At 36.7% G+C, this 13,316-nt stretch overlaps 1 protein-coding gene across 1 annotated transcript in view; it reads left to right on the forward strand.

The window, feature by feature from the left end:
* cdh19 (cadherin 19, type 2) overlaps positions 1-13,316 on the forward strand; it is a 75,841-nt gene that overhangs the window by 15,909 nt on the left and 46,616 nt on the right. The window lies entirely within an intron of this gene.

Below are 13,316 nucleotides of genomic sequence, written 5' to 3' on the forward strand. Positions count from 1 at the left end.
GAGAGAAAAATCAAACTTGGCCGTTGATAAATCACCCCCTAGATGTACAGTACTAGCTCTCCCATAAGTGCTTTTTGTGAACTATAGTAGCATAGTGTAGTGTATCCGTAACACAGCAGGCCACCTTAACATCCACTATAATACCTTGATTTTCTACTGCCTTCTTTGTTGTATGTTATACAGATAACCTGACATTTGAATGTGGCTAATAGCACAAAATGCTTCAAGAAAACTGAATATATTGTTAGAAAAAGGTAATTTATTCATTTGTTCTTTGAGGTCAGATTTTTATTTCACTCTTTTTTCATATAAGTACAGTTTGTACTAGTTAGGAAAACAATTACATTGAACTTCAACCATAGAGATGTATGTATTTCAATGACAAAAATAACTATTGTGGTAGAACGCTAGGCATAACATGAAATACTGTATATACAATACCAAACAACCACATATATCACAGTATTGCAATTTTTTTGGCAAATTTTAACACAACGCATTTTGTCGCCTGTTTCACAAAATAATTCGCCAATGGCAAAACATGGAAATTCGCTGCAAATCCATGCTTGGCGAATTATTATATGTATTTTTCAACTCTTTAAAATCCTAGACAAGACCCTCTTAAATAATAGTTGCTAAATAACCAATACATTTTAAAAAATCCTTACATTTCCAGAATTGTTCTGATGATGTATGGAGCCATTTTCACCTGTACAGAAATTCCACAATGTAATATATGCACGGGATCTATTATCCAGAATGCTCAAGTTTTCAGGATCACACAACTTTTTAGAATGTAGAGCACCTACTTAATTGCTACCAAAGGGAACCTTAAATATTAGGAAACCATAATACAAATATTTTACCATCGGTAAAAATGAATGATCATAATATACATTAATTAACAGAGAAAATGCAAATCAGTTAAACATGAAAAATGTTTTGTTTAAAAAAGGTTGTATTAAAATGTAATTGATGAATTTCTGAGCTCTTTGGATAGCAACTGATGTTTAAAATACAGTAACATGAAATTTTATTGTAAGGACCCATAGGATTAATGTAACCCTATGGCTTTAAATCCCTACACTTCCTTATTCTCTAGTTGCTGGTAAGATGCCCATGTATCTAGTTATCGAATTTCCATATCTGTATCATTGGCCCTTAGGCTAATAACCATTTCCAGCCACACATTTATATACTGTCTGGGGTGGTCCTTCCTTTGGCCTGCATCTGTTTAACCAGGTGGATGTTCCACTGAGCCTGGAACCAACAAGGCCCCAGTAAGGCTGTGCTACCCTAGAGGGACAACCCCTCTAGTGAAGTTGGTGAACAGGAACCCCCTGAATGAGGCTTTAGTCAGTGAAAGGTTAATTATTAAGATAGATATAACTGGCTAGTAAGAGCAGCAGGCTCCAGGTAGGAAAGATATGAAGCAGTATCCCTTCCTTAGGCTTAGATTGCCTAAGTGAAGGGACCACTGTACTGAAGAAGGATTCAGGTATAGTCTTCTCTCTGATCCATTTCTGCTGTATGGGATTCAGAACAAATAAAGTGTGTAACCATAGGAGGGGACACAGAGTTATCTCCAACTTTTGTCACATTGAGCTATTTTCATATTAACTGTATTGACATTGATCAACATCATTTATTGCTACACTGCCTCATCTGTCCATGGGTATACAGTATTTAACCCCGTGGACAATAAATTCTGTTCTGTTGCTGCATAAGTACCTCTGGTGTCTTTTATTACTTTTGACAGTGGCGAGGTATAGTTGCCCAACACTCTCACTTTCCAAAGGCCATTCTGTGTTCTTTTTAACCTAGCCGAAGAAGGACTTTTTTTAGCCAAGTTAGGGTTACATCATTTTTGTATAAGTTAACATTCCAGTGTGTTTGGATGGATATCTAAAATCCATTCTACTGATCTTTATTTATTGTACAGGTTTCCGCATAATAGATACTAGACTAGTACAATAAATAAAGATCAGTAGAATGGACTTTAGATTGCCATCCAAACAAACCTGAATGTTAACTGCCCAAATCCAATTTCATGTTACTGTATATAAAACATCAGTTGCTGACTATGTTAGCCCTTTGCCAACTTAAAACATTGGGATATTACTTTGCTAGAAAATAAATTCAGAATCTATCGTTTTATATAATGAAATTGGTGAAATCCAATTTTTCTCGTTCACTTCTTTCCCAAGAGGTTGATATGAGATTCTTCTCTTCCCATACAATTCCCTGTTACTGCTTTGGGTGACCTGCAATATAACAAGCTGTTTAATAAGAGTCCCATTCTTGAATTAAAATAAAATAACATCTGAACTGCTTTGTAATGAGAAGGCATTGGTCACAGACTTAGATACAATCAATATTCTCAGAAAAAGTATTTTCATATTCCTGTTCTTAAAGAAAACTCTGAAGCTCAGTTACTTGGAAGAAAACCGGTGGAATTAGAATATGACACATACAGAAATACATTATGGGGGGCATTTACTAATGCTCGATCTTTGCAGCTCAGGTTTTTGTCGCCAAAACACAATTTTGTTGCGGAAAACAAAACAATTTTCCGCAATTCATTACATGCAAAAACATGCCATCTGTCGACAGGGGCAGGCCAAGCCGACCGGGCGCCCTAGGCAACCCGGTCGGCCAACTCCACCCACCTCCCCGCCACCCCCGAATGGCGCATGCGCGCCAAAGCACAGGAGGCGGTGCAGGGGGGGCGGGGCAATTAGATCGGCCATTGCCTCCGCCGCTAATGACAAGCGGTGGTGGCAATGACAAAGTAGCACTAGGGGTAGGCAGGAGAGGCTCCTGCCTGGCGCCCCTCAATCGTTGCACCCTAGGCAGCTGCCTCTTCTGCCTACCCCTAGTTCTGGCCCTGTCTGTCGAGATCATGTAGAAACCAATGGCAGATGTCCCTTTTACAACTGGAAGATCTTTCTGTGCTTTGTGGGTTTAGAGGTTTTCATGTTGCTGGTTTTTATACAACAATATGGAAAAGTTGTGGTTTATGACAATACGAAAAATGATGTGTTTTTTTAATTTTTTCTGCAACTTTTTTCATTTTTGTGTTTTTTCAATTCAGATCTTTTGATAAATGACTGACATTTGTGAAAATTAGTTTAGTCATATATTAAAAAAAACTATGGGGCACATTTATGAAAACACAAGTTTGAATCCTGAATGGGATAAATTTGGATTGGATACGATAATTTCTTAAGATCGCAAATATCACGAATATGTTTACAAAAAAAATCGTATTAGTCACAATCCGAAAGTCATGGAATTTTTGGACCGAATGATCGTAAAATTCAGGAAAACCTTTCCTTCTGTGCCTGATTTTGGAAGCTTCCCATAGGAATCAATGGCACTCTGCAGCTCCAACCTGGCCCAAGGAAAGTCACAATACCGAAGCTTGAATAATTCGGAAACTTTTGTACTCGGCGCGACAATACGATTTTGTCGCACAAAATTTGTCGCAAAATACGGAAAAATTGCATAACATACGAAAAAGTTGCGCAATTTACGAAAAAGTCACCGAAAATACGCTCGGAGTGTTTCTGGATTAGTAAATGTCCCCCTATGTAACCACAAAATTCCGAATTTTAATAAATCCCCTCAAGTTGATTAACACTGAGAGATATAGCTATGTTATTATAATGTAAAGACTTATAAAATAATGTTGTATTTATTACTTAATACTAATGAAAGAAATGCACCCAGTTTAAAGAGTATATATAGTGACTACATTCATAATCTTCTTGCACAACCTTCTTGGATATCCCACCAATGCAGCCCCATCTTGGATTCATCAAGTGCTAGAAAGGGGTTTTCATAAATATTTGCTGAAACTGTACATGACCAGTAAAAGCTGATTGCTACATTTCTGCGTTAGAATACTATAAACTCCTATGGAACCCGATAATTGTCATTAGCAAAAGCAGTAACCACTAGGAGCATATAGGGACTCAAGGATCTCCACCAGGGTTATGAACTTTAAAAGTAAAAAAAACTTTATTCAAAGTTACATTAAAACATGAAGCATCTTCATAAACCCTATGGGGCACATTTATCAAAGTACGACAGGTCCGAATATAAAAAAAAAACATATTTTTTTTAAAGGGTACAACTTTTTTGTATTTTCTGCAACTTTTTTGTACATTTGCGCAACTTTTTCGTACTTTGCAACAAAAAGCGCCACAAAATCGTATTGTCGTGCTGAGTACGAAAGTTTCGAAATTATTCAAGCATTGGGCCAAGTTGGAGCTGCAGAGTGCCATTGAGTCCAATGGGAGGCTTCCAAAATCATGCACTGAAGGATCAAAGTCAGAAAGGTTTTCCTGCATCGTTCCGATACGAAAAAATCATGCTTTTCGGCCATTATATGATCAGATACAATTTTTTGTATTTTCAAATACGAATTTTTCGTATTTTAAAAAGCACAATGCAAAAAAATCGTATTTGATATGATTTTTTTGTATCATGCTTCTTAAACATATGAAAATCGTACTTTGGTAAATCTGCCCCTATGTGTTAATAGTGAAGTAGTGGCTCATATCACCAGGCCTTTTTGCCAAGGTGGTCGAATATTCCCTATAGTGCCATAATGGTTGTTTGGACTTTTACTAGAGAATTGTAACTTTTTCAGTAATACATATTTTATTTATATTATATATTCAAAGTTCACATAACATGTGAGTCTAATAGAGTTAAAGAGAGTTCATTATGTGAGTTCATTATGAATTATTTAAAAATTGCCTTTCTGCTTTATGGGATGACAAAGCTAAATTATCTTGACTAATGATTATTATTTTTTTTTTGCTTATATTAGCCAAAATATGGTATTTAATTTACAGTGGCTAAATTTGTGCTAGTGCAGTAACCCATGACTAAATTTTTTGTCTTTAATTATTCTTCCTGCCGCTAGTTATTGGTTATTGGTTATTGGTTGCTTTGTATGTATTCCTGTATTGCCGTTGTATAAACCCACTTATTAAACAGCGCTGCTGAATATGTCGGTGCTTTATAAATAAATGTTAATAATAATATTAATAGCCACTGACTGGTTGCTGTGGGCCGAGGTGAAAATATGCCTGGCGTTAGTAGCTGAGCCTTTTTCTAAATGCAATCGGTTTTATAAGATCAGACTACCAGAATAGTAGGTATAATGATACAAGGTTATCATTTAATTCAGTTTGCACCTTCATGCACAACACAACTTGCACCTACAAATGCTATGGTTAAAAGAGCTGCCTGTATATGCCCTAAGCCCTTGCACATAAAGAATTGGTAAATGAGTCCTTACGTCTTCATCTGGTTGTGTGCTATACCTTCAGAAACTAAGCCATATTAAGCATGTGATCTTTTTGGATAAGATGTCAGTGGTATATGTTTAGATATGTGTGTATAAAGCCCATCAAAATTACTAATCATAACTATTTTACTGGAGAGGGTTGAAACAGAAGGTAGTGATTATTTCCTTAGTTAAAAGCTGCTGTACTCTACTCTTTATCTAAAAATGTTTTAGTCAAAAGAGATGAGTTAAATGACTAGGAATTATTTTTACTGTCAATATTTTGTGAAATACACAGCTGTGAGGCTTTATCAAATAATAGCAGCACATACTACTTCCACTATGTACCATTTAGTAGTCAAAGACAGAGGAATTTTCTGCCAAGTCAGATTGGTTAATGGGGCGGAAGCAAGGGAGAGAGACTAGGAAAAGTGTTGGAAGGGTAACTCTGTCAGATTTTTAGTTCACCTATAGAATAATAATCAGTAACACTACATAAGTGCAGAATACAACTGCTAAAAGATTGTTATAGCTTATGCAAGACTACAATTGTATGTATAACTTTATTTCTAAAGCGCTACTAAAATACACAGCTCTGCTTGTAAGCTAAGGGTGAGGTCACATGAAGTGTATATCCACATCTCTCAACCCTGTGTTTTTCAGACAGGCTAAGAGAAGCGGATCCGTTTGCCTATGCTCCTCTGTGTACCTGCTTTAAAAACTATGGCTACCGATTGAGTGTGGGCATGCAGAGTGGATCAGAGGTCGACCTAAAAAACACAAAAGTGGACTTTTTTCAGGCAGATTTCTCTTCCGCTCCACCCTCGGGTGGTTGCCATAGTTTTTAATGCAGGCACACAAAGAAGCATAGGCAAGCGGATCCGCTTCTCTCAGCCTAGCCGAAAAACACAGGGCTGAGAGAAGCGGATATACGCTTCATGTGACCTTGCCCTAAGTCAGGAACAGCAACATAGTTGTCTTTTCTGAAATGTTCAATTGCAAACAATTGGAAAGATACAGTTGAAAAGGTTACAGAAGAAATTGTAATCAAAATCTTTTAGATGTCAAACAAAATGTTGCCAGGTTGTTTTAGCTGATTTAGCAGCAGACTAATTATGAAGCTCTAATCTAGTTTCCATCTAGAGACAAATTATTTTTTAGTACTTTGGGTGATTCGGTATTATTTTGGCAAATCATGGGTCTGATTAAATACACAATAAGGATGACCTTGTAATAGTAGCATTACTCTTCTTCCCCTACCCAACACCACATTTACATTTTGCTTTGATTGTGATGTTGTCTTAATATTTGGTCCAAGACAGAAGACATTCTTATGATATAAACAACATATGTGTGCACAATGCTTTCCTGAGTATGTCCAATATGGCCACATGAGTGACTGTAGCCCCAGCTTAAACATCTGTATACCTGTAAATAAACCATATTACTTTTATTTTTAAACTGCAGTCAGATACTTTTAATTATACAGTTATTTTAAACTATTGGATTTGCATCTAATGGCACATCAGATTTGTGTTTGTTTAGAGAGTGAATGTAAAGGTCTGACAAACACTGTTTCCAATACCTTTAATTGTACAAGCAATAATTGGCACGTTGCTCCCATTGGTGTCAGTGGATGTCACCCACAGTGAGTAGGGGGTTTTGATCATGTCTGCAAGTGATAATGATCACAACATCCCATGTGATATTGTTCTTGGGGCTTAAAAGTGAAAACATTAGTTAATCCATGTAATCTGTGTGATATTTGTTATGTATAGAATCCATCTAACTGTAAAACAGGCATAATTACACATAATCAAAGAGCTTTACTACATACTAGGAAGTGCATTTAGTGGTTGCAAATCAGTTTTCTAGGAAAGAAACCTTTTTTTATGTTATTCATTACTTTTAAAATACTATGAATGGCAACTTTAATATGGTCATCTTCAGTGGTCAGCTCTGATTATCCCCTTGTTCTGACTAGGCTGCACTTTGTTGGTAGATCAAAGCTGTGTGTAAACAAGGTTTGAGCTTTACTCACAGTATTCCAGTGTTAATTCAGATTCAGGGCAGCAATATAAGTGACAGGCGTGGGAGGATTCAAGTCTTAGTTCTACACATGCATGTAGTTGAAAGTAAGCATGTCAAGGCAAGCATGTCAGATGCAGAGGTCAAAATAATACAGTATATACCTACAGAAGCAAACACTGCAATGTTTAGACAGACATATAAAACAATGATAATACTGTGAAAAACACTAGTCAGTGCCTAAATTCTCAAAAAGAAGTTTGATTTATGTGAGTTGAAAATGACAACTTAAACCCCCATATGTCCAGGAGCAGTAATCCTAAGTAACCAATAATATGTTTGCTTTTAATCATGGGACCAGTAAACACTGCCTGCAGATTGGTTTCTTTAGGTGATAAAACCTGTAGCAAAATCTCCAACTTTTATTCCATGACAGTAAAAGTTCTTTAATTACTGCTTAAGTGGGGCCTGTCACCCAGACATAAAAAGCTGTATAGTAAAAGTCCTTTTCAAACTCACATCTTTTTTTTCTATAAAAACACCCATACCTATTATAAAGTATTTCAAAATCTGAGCTGTCAATATTCCCTGAGGGGCAGGGCAGGCAGTTACTTTCACTTTCCATTCAGCACTTCCTAGATGCTACTATTACAAATCCTAGATGCTGCAACTACACTATGCTCACTACACTTGTCTCTTACCCCCTCCCTCCTCAAGATCTATAACTGTGTAAGCAAGAAAAAGGTTTGGAACCATTTCTTAGAGTGACTGGTCCCCTTTAAATTTTGACCAAACTCCACAGCAGTTGCAATATTATATCATAAGGAGATATATATTTAATTAGTTAATTTAGGTTTAGACAAAATGAGGGTGAAGTATTTTCCTATACCACCATATTTCCTTGTGATTATCTTCATATCTTAGGTTTTAAAATGTCTATAAAGGGAAACCCCCCACAAAAAGACAAGTTGGTATCTATTAATATTGCTGTACTAGTGATTCATTTATTAAATTGTAAAGCTATGTAACGCATAAGGCAAATGTTGTCGTAAATGAAAGGTATGCTGAATGCGTAACACATTACAAAGCTTATTAAGATGCCATTTTATTAGTCATATGCCTAATAGGAAACTTATTTTGGTTTCATTGTAGCACTGGTCCTTGGACAACCAACTAAACTAAACTTAACTAAATAAGCAGCAGCGCAATTGCGAGCTGACTTGCAAACTATATATTAATGGGCAATGTGTTCTGCAGCAATAACTGAAATGCAATCTGGAAGTTGCAAATGATCAAAGACATTTTTATAGAACAACATCCTAGAATGTAATCACATTTCCCACTACCATGGGGATTCATGAACATGTTTATAGCGTGACCATTATGGACCCTCTTGGAAGGTAATTACTATCCTGAAATGCTAAAGTAACTGCTAGAAATAAGGGCTGCATTTTTCTGCCAGCTAATTAGAAAAGAAAAAAAAAAGGCTTTGGCAACTTGAACTCCCCAGAGCCGAGGCAAATTTGACTGATTCAGTTCCAAGAGAGATGCTAAAAGACTACGCTCATGCTATTGTCTTTAAAACAATTACCATTCTCAGCATTGCTAAATGCTAAACTAACCGTTTTCTGATATGGTGGAAACCGCTGCTATCCATGTGATCGATGTTCTGACACACTGCTTTTCACTATTCTGTTTCCACTAAACTGTTAAAATAATATTCTTGCAACTGTATCGAGCCTAATTACAGTGCTGCTCTGTCTTTCTTAGATGTTATAAGACTCTCATCTTCATATCACTTATTCAATCTGCATCTCTGCCCCAAAATTTGAATTATTATTCTTTATTTAACTCTTAAAATATTTGCATTATGTGCTGAATGTTTGCTTTCTTATTAATATTTCATTTATGAATGCTTAAGTTTTGTTGAAGGGAATAAAGCATTGATGGTAGATTGTGTAGCCATAGGCAGTTATTATGGATGCACTGAAAATCATTGACAGGAATATATAAATTCTAAAATGCTATCCTTGCAATTATAATTTTTATATCAATGTTACACACAAATGAAAAACACTGTAGGTGCAGCATATCTCCCTGAACAGCGTGAAGACTTCAGGGGGCTTAAAAGTGGAAACCAAAACTTTACACATTAAATCCTATATTGATGTGTTTTAAGAAGAGCCATAAAGGTGCTGTGTTGAAAAAAACTGATATCTCTGACACTATATATATATATATATATATATATATATATATATATATATATATATATATATATATATATATATATATATAAATATTTGGCTAACAGTGGGTTTTAATTAACACATATATGTTTAGTATTATTTTAAAGGGGGCCTGTCACTTTAAGAAATAATGCCAAATCCCTCTCTATAATGTTAGTTAAGCAAATTAAACAAACAGGTAGGTGCCATTTTGTGGGCAATCTTATCAAAGCAAGTTTTGTATCACCACAAAATCTTGTTTATGCACCAGAATGGGGACCTGCACAGGATACACAATTATAGACCATGAGGAGCGAGGGTGAATAAAAGAAATGCAGTGAAATCTAGGAAGTGCAGAGTGGAAAGTGAAAGTAATTGAGTGCCATGCTTTTATGCCTGAGGCATAGAGGGGGGGGGGGGGGCATAGAGGCAGGCCGAGCAATATATGATTGAAAGCTCAAATTTTGAACACATTTGTAACTGGTATGGGTGTTTTAATTTAAAAAAATCTAATTTGAGTTTCATGTTTAAATTTAAATTAATTTTTAAGTTTCATTTGCAAAATATGTTTATTATACAGTTTTTTTTTTATATGTGAGTGACATGTCCCATTTAAACAATATGTGTTTTATATCTCTAAGCAGATATGAGAAGATATACGAATATATAAGACATCAGTAATTGTTTTTTCCCTTTTACCTAGTTATTGTTTCTTTCTGACAGAAAAAATAAATACACGCTTGAGCTCTGCATATGTCAAATGTTATGGTTAATGAGCACTTCCCATGCTCCAGTCACTGGGACTGCTTCTAACACTTGTATGAAAGATTAACAGGCCTTCCCTTTAGAGAAGATGTTTGGGAAAAATACCCTAGGCATCAATTTTAATGCAGCTTTTCGTTTTATTCATAAAATTAATGTTTAAAGGGTAAGGTTGGCAAAACTACTTGACAGGGGTTGCTGCAATTACTGCAGGTTATCAGTGTCATTGGTCTATGATTTATGTAGAACCACAGGAATTGCAGACCAATGATATCAATCTCTTGGCGTTTCACTAATCATACCCCTGTGGAGAATAAATGAATTAAGCGAAGAAAGGCAATGTCAGAAAGCCCATGATGCATGTTTTTTTAATACGAATAGACAATTATAACATCACAGGCTTAATTCTGAATTATTTTTGTACACAGAGCTGGAAATGGGACCAGATAGAAATCTGGAGAAAAACATAATGTAGAACATTCTGTCCAGGGAAATGAAACGAGCAACTAAGAATTTAAGCAAAACCTTTTTCTTACTAGATCCTCACATAAATTGACTGTAGTTCTGAAAATCGTCTAAGGTGCTAACCCTGCTACTGTCCTGAAACTGGAGTTTCTACCTGCCCTGTTACTCTTAACTACAAAGGAGTTTGGTGTTGTAGGGATGTTACACACCATTCTGTATCTTTACCTGTGGAAATGTTGCTAAAAGGGTTTAATTAGATCTTTATACAGAAATATGCCATTGCTAATTTATTGCAAGTTTATATACATTAATAGTTGTAAAATTTCATTAAATTAAAGGTCTCATTTACTGAGAGTGGGGCAGGGTGAAAAGTGGAAAAGGCAGGTGAAAGCCACAAAGTTATTTACCCTTTTCTCCCTACTCCCACTCCCATTAGCAAATGTGGGCACAGAGCCCTGTACTTACAACCTGGAGGGCTGCTTTGCAACAACTGGTGCTGCACTGTTAGCATCAGTATTTCTGGTATGAGGCAGAGTGTACATTTTACTTAAATAAGGGCTTGCACTCAAATAATCACAGGCACAGTGGTAGTATTAAAAAGTAACTATATTTTATATAGTATACAAAAGGATTAGCAAAAGACTTATGTTAAGAATTACCCCAATGTTTCGGGACAGAATCCTTTCTCAAGGGGAATCCTAATCAGGAAACGTTATTCTCATCTTTAGTGTAATTCTCATCTTTGGCAAGTGTATCCACTTACCTGTGTGTCCATTTTCCTTACCTGTGCACATTTTTGTGGTATGTATTATCTTATAGAATTATGTGAAATTGACTGTATTGTATTGATTAAAATGATTAGTGTATTCTTTTGTTAATCCTTTTGTATACTATATAAAAGATAATTACTTTTTAATACTACCACTGTATAAAAGAAGTGCAGTGAAATCTAGGAAGTGCAGAGTGGAAAGTGAAAGTAATTGAGTGCCATGCTTTTATGCCTGAGGCATAGAGGGGGGCATAGAGGTAGGGCGACTTTGGGTTAAAGCTTTCTTGTATCCCTTATACTTACCTCATGATTATTGTTAGGGTAAAAGAGGATTTTCATGCACATGGTCATTGAAGAACAGTGTTAATATGCAGCTTCAAGAGGGGTTAGGTCTGAGTGTTTTATTTAGTAAGCAAAAGGGATGTTGCTATATTAACTAAGTAGAAGGAGTATTACAGGTGTTGAAAATAGTTTATTTAATATAAATAGTGTTTTTTACAGTTCAGCCACCAGGTGCTGTGAAATTATGGGAAACCTCCAGGTGAAGAAGGGAGAGGGCAGGGGGCCACTAGCCTGGGGAGAATTACCAACGACAGTAATAAGTTAGGTTAGCTAGCAATAGGTTAGATTCATGAAGCGCACTGTAAGTGGAGAAAGTTAGTGATAGGCCGGTTAGTTGAGGCTCCAACAAGCGAAAGAAAGAGGGGCCAGTGCCTTGGCGATACCATGCCCAGACAGGGTCCCCAAGGACCACTTTTAAGCAAAGCAATTTTTGCAAGGACCGGAGGGGGGTGGACAAGCATTTCAGGTGAATAATAAAACACAATAAACTATTCAGTGCATAGTATATACAGTAATTATTACACATATAAAGTAAATGTTTTTATTTTATTTTAAACGCTTTATTTTTATTATTATTACATAGTAATACAACATACTATAATGCAGAATCAGTGGGAGACCTGAGCTTGTTTCCCTGCAACTAGGCGGTCCCATCTTGGGGTGATGGGAGACATTGCAACCAAAGCTAGAATAAGCCACCAGAATGCTCTTATGAGCCCCATTATCATTTCCTACTTCACAATCTCAGCCTTTAAGCTTGGCAGTAGCCATTCTGCCATGCCAGGGAGCAGTAAGTCTCACAGAATTCCCCTTGTTCTCTGCACAGTGGGGAGGAATCTGCAGAAACTCTTTTTTTCAATGGAAATGAGCAGAATCTGTACAGTAGACAGTTAGAGAATCTGTAGTGGCACAGTAGCTAGAGCATCCGATGCAGCGCACACAACATTATACCAGGCAAGCATATGACATCGCATTCGCGGCACCATGAGTGCCCTGCATTTGCTTCATTTTGCACGCACCGCAACATTCGTGTCGTTTGGCGCGCCCTGCAGCATTCATGGCATTACGCGCACAATGCATATGAAGGTAACTGTAACCACAGCCGGGATCAGAGGCGGCCCGGTACAAAACAGGCCACAGCCTGCCACTGGTCCATGGCCTGGTGGTTGGGGACCCCTGATTTAGTATCTTGAACACAAGGCTAGCCCGTTTGCTAAACGTCTATAGAGTACAGTGTCACTGATCTGAACGAAGTGACAGGAAAGTAGGTAGCAGACTGGGGCCCAGCTGCCTTGGATACCTACATATATATTCAAAAATCTCAATCCCAACACGTATCTTTATATTGACTTTTTGTTTTATAACACGTGCAAATATAATGGATTTCTGCTCACATTACCCTTTATATGTGTACAACATC

The sequence above is a fragment of the Xenopus tropicalis genome, chromosome 6 (genome assembly GCF_000004195.4).
Source record: "Xenopus tropicalis strain Nigerian chromosome 6, UCB_Xtro_10.0, whole genome shotgun sequence".
Lineage (NCBI taxonomy): Eukaryota > Metazoa > Chordata > Amphibia > Anura > Pipidae > Xenopus > Xenopus tropicalis.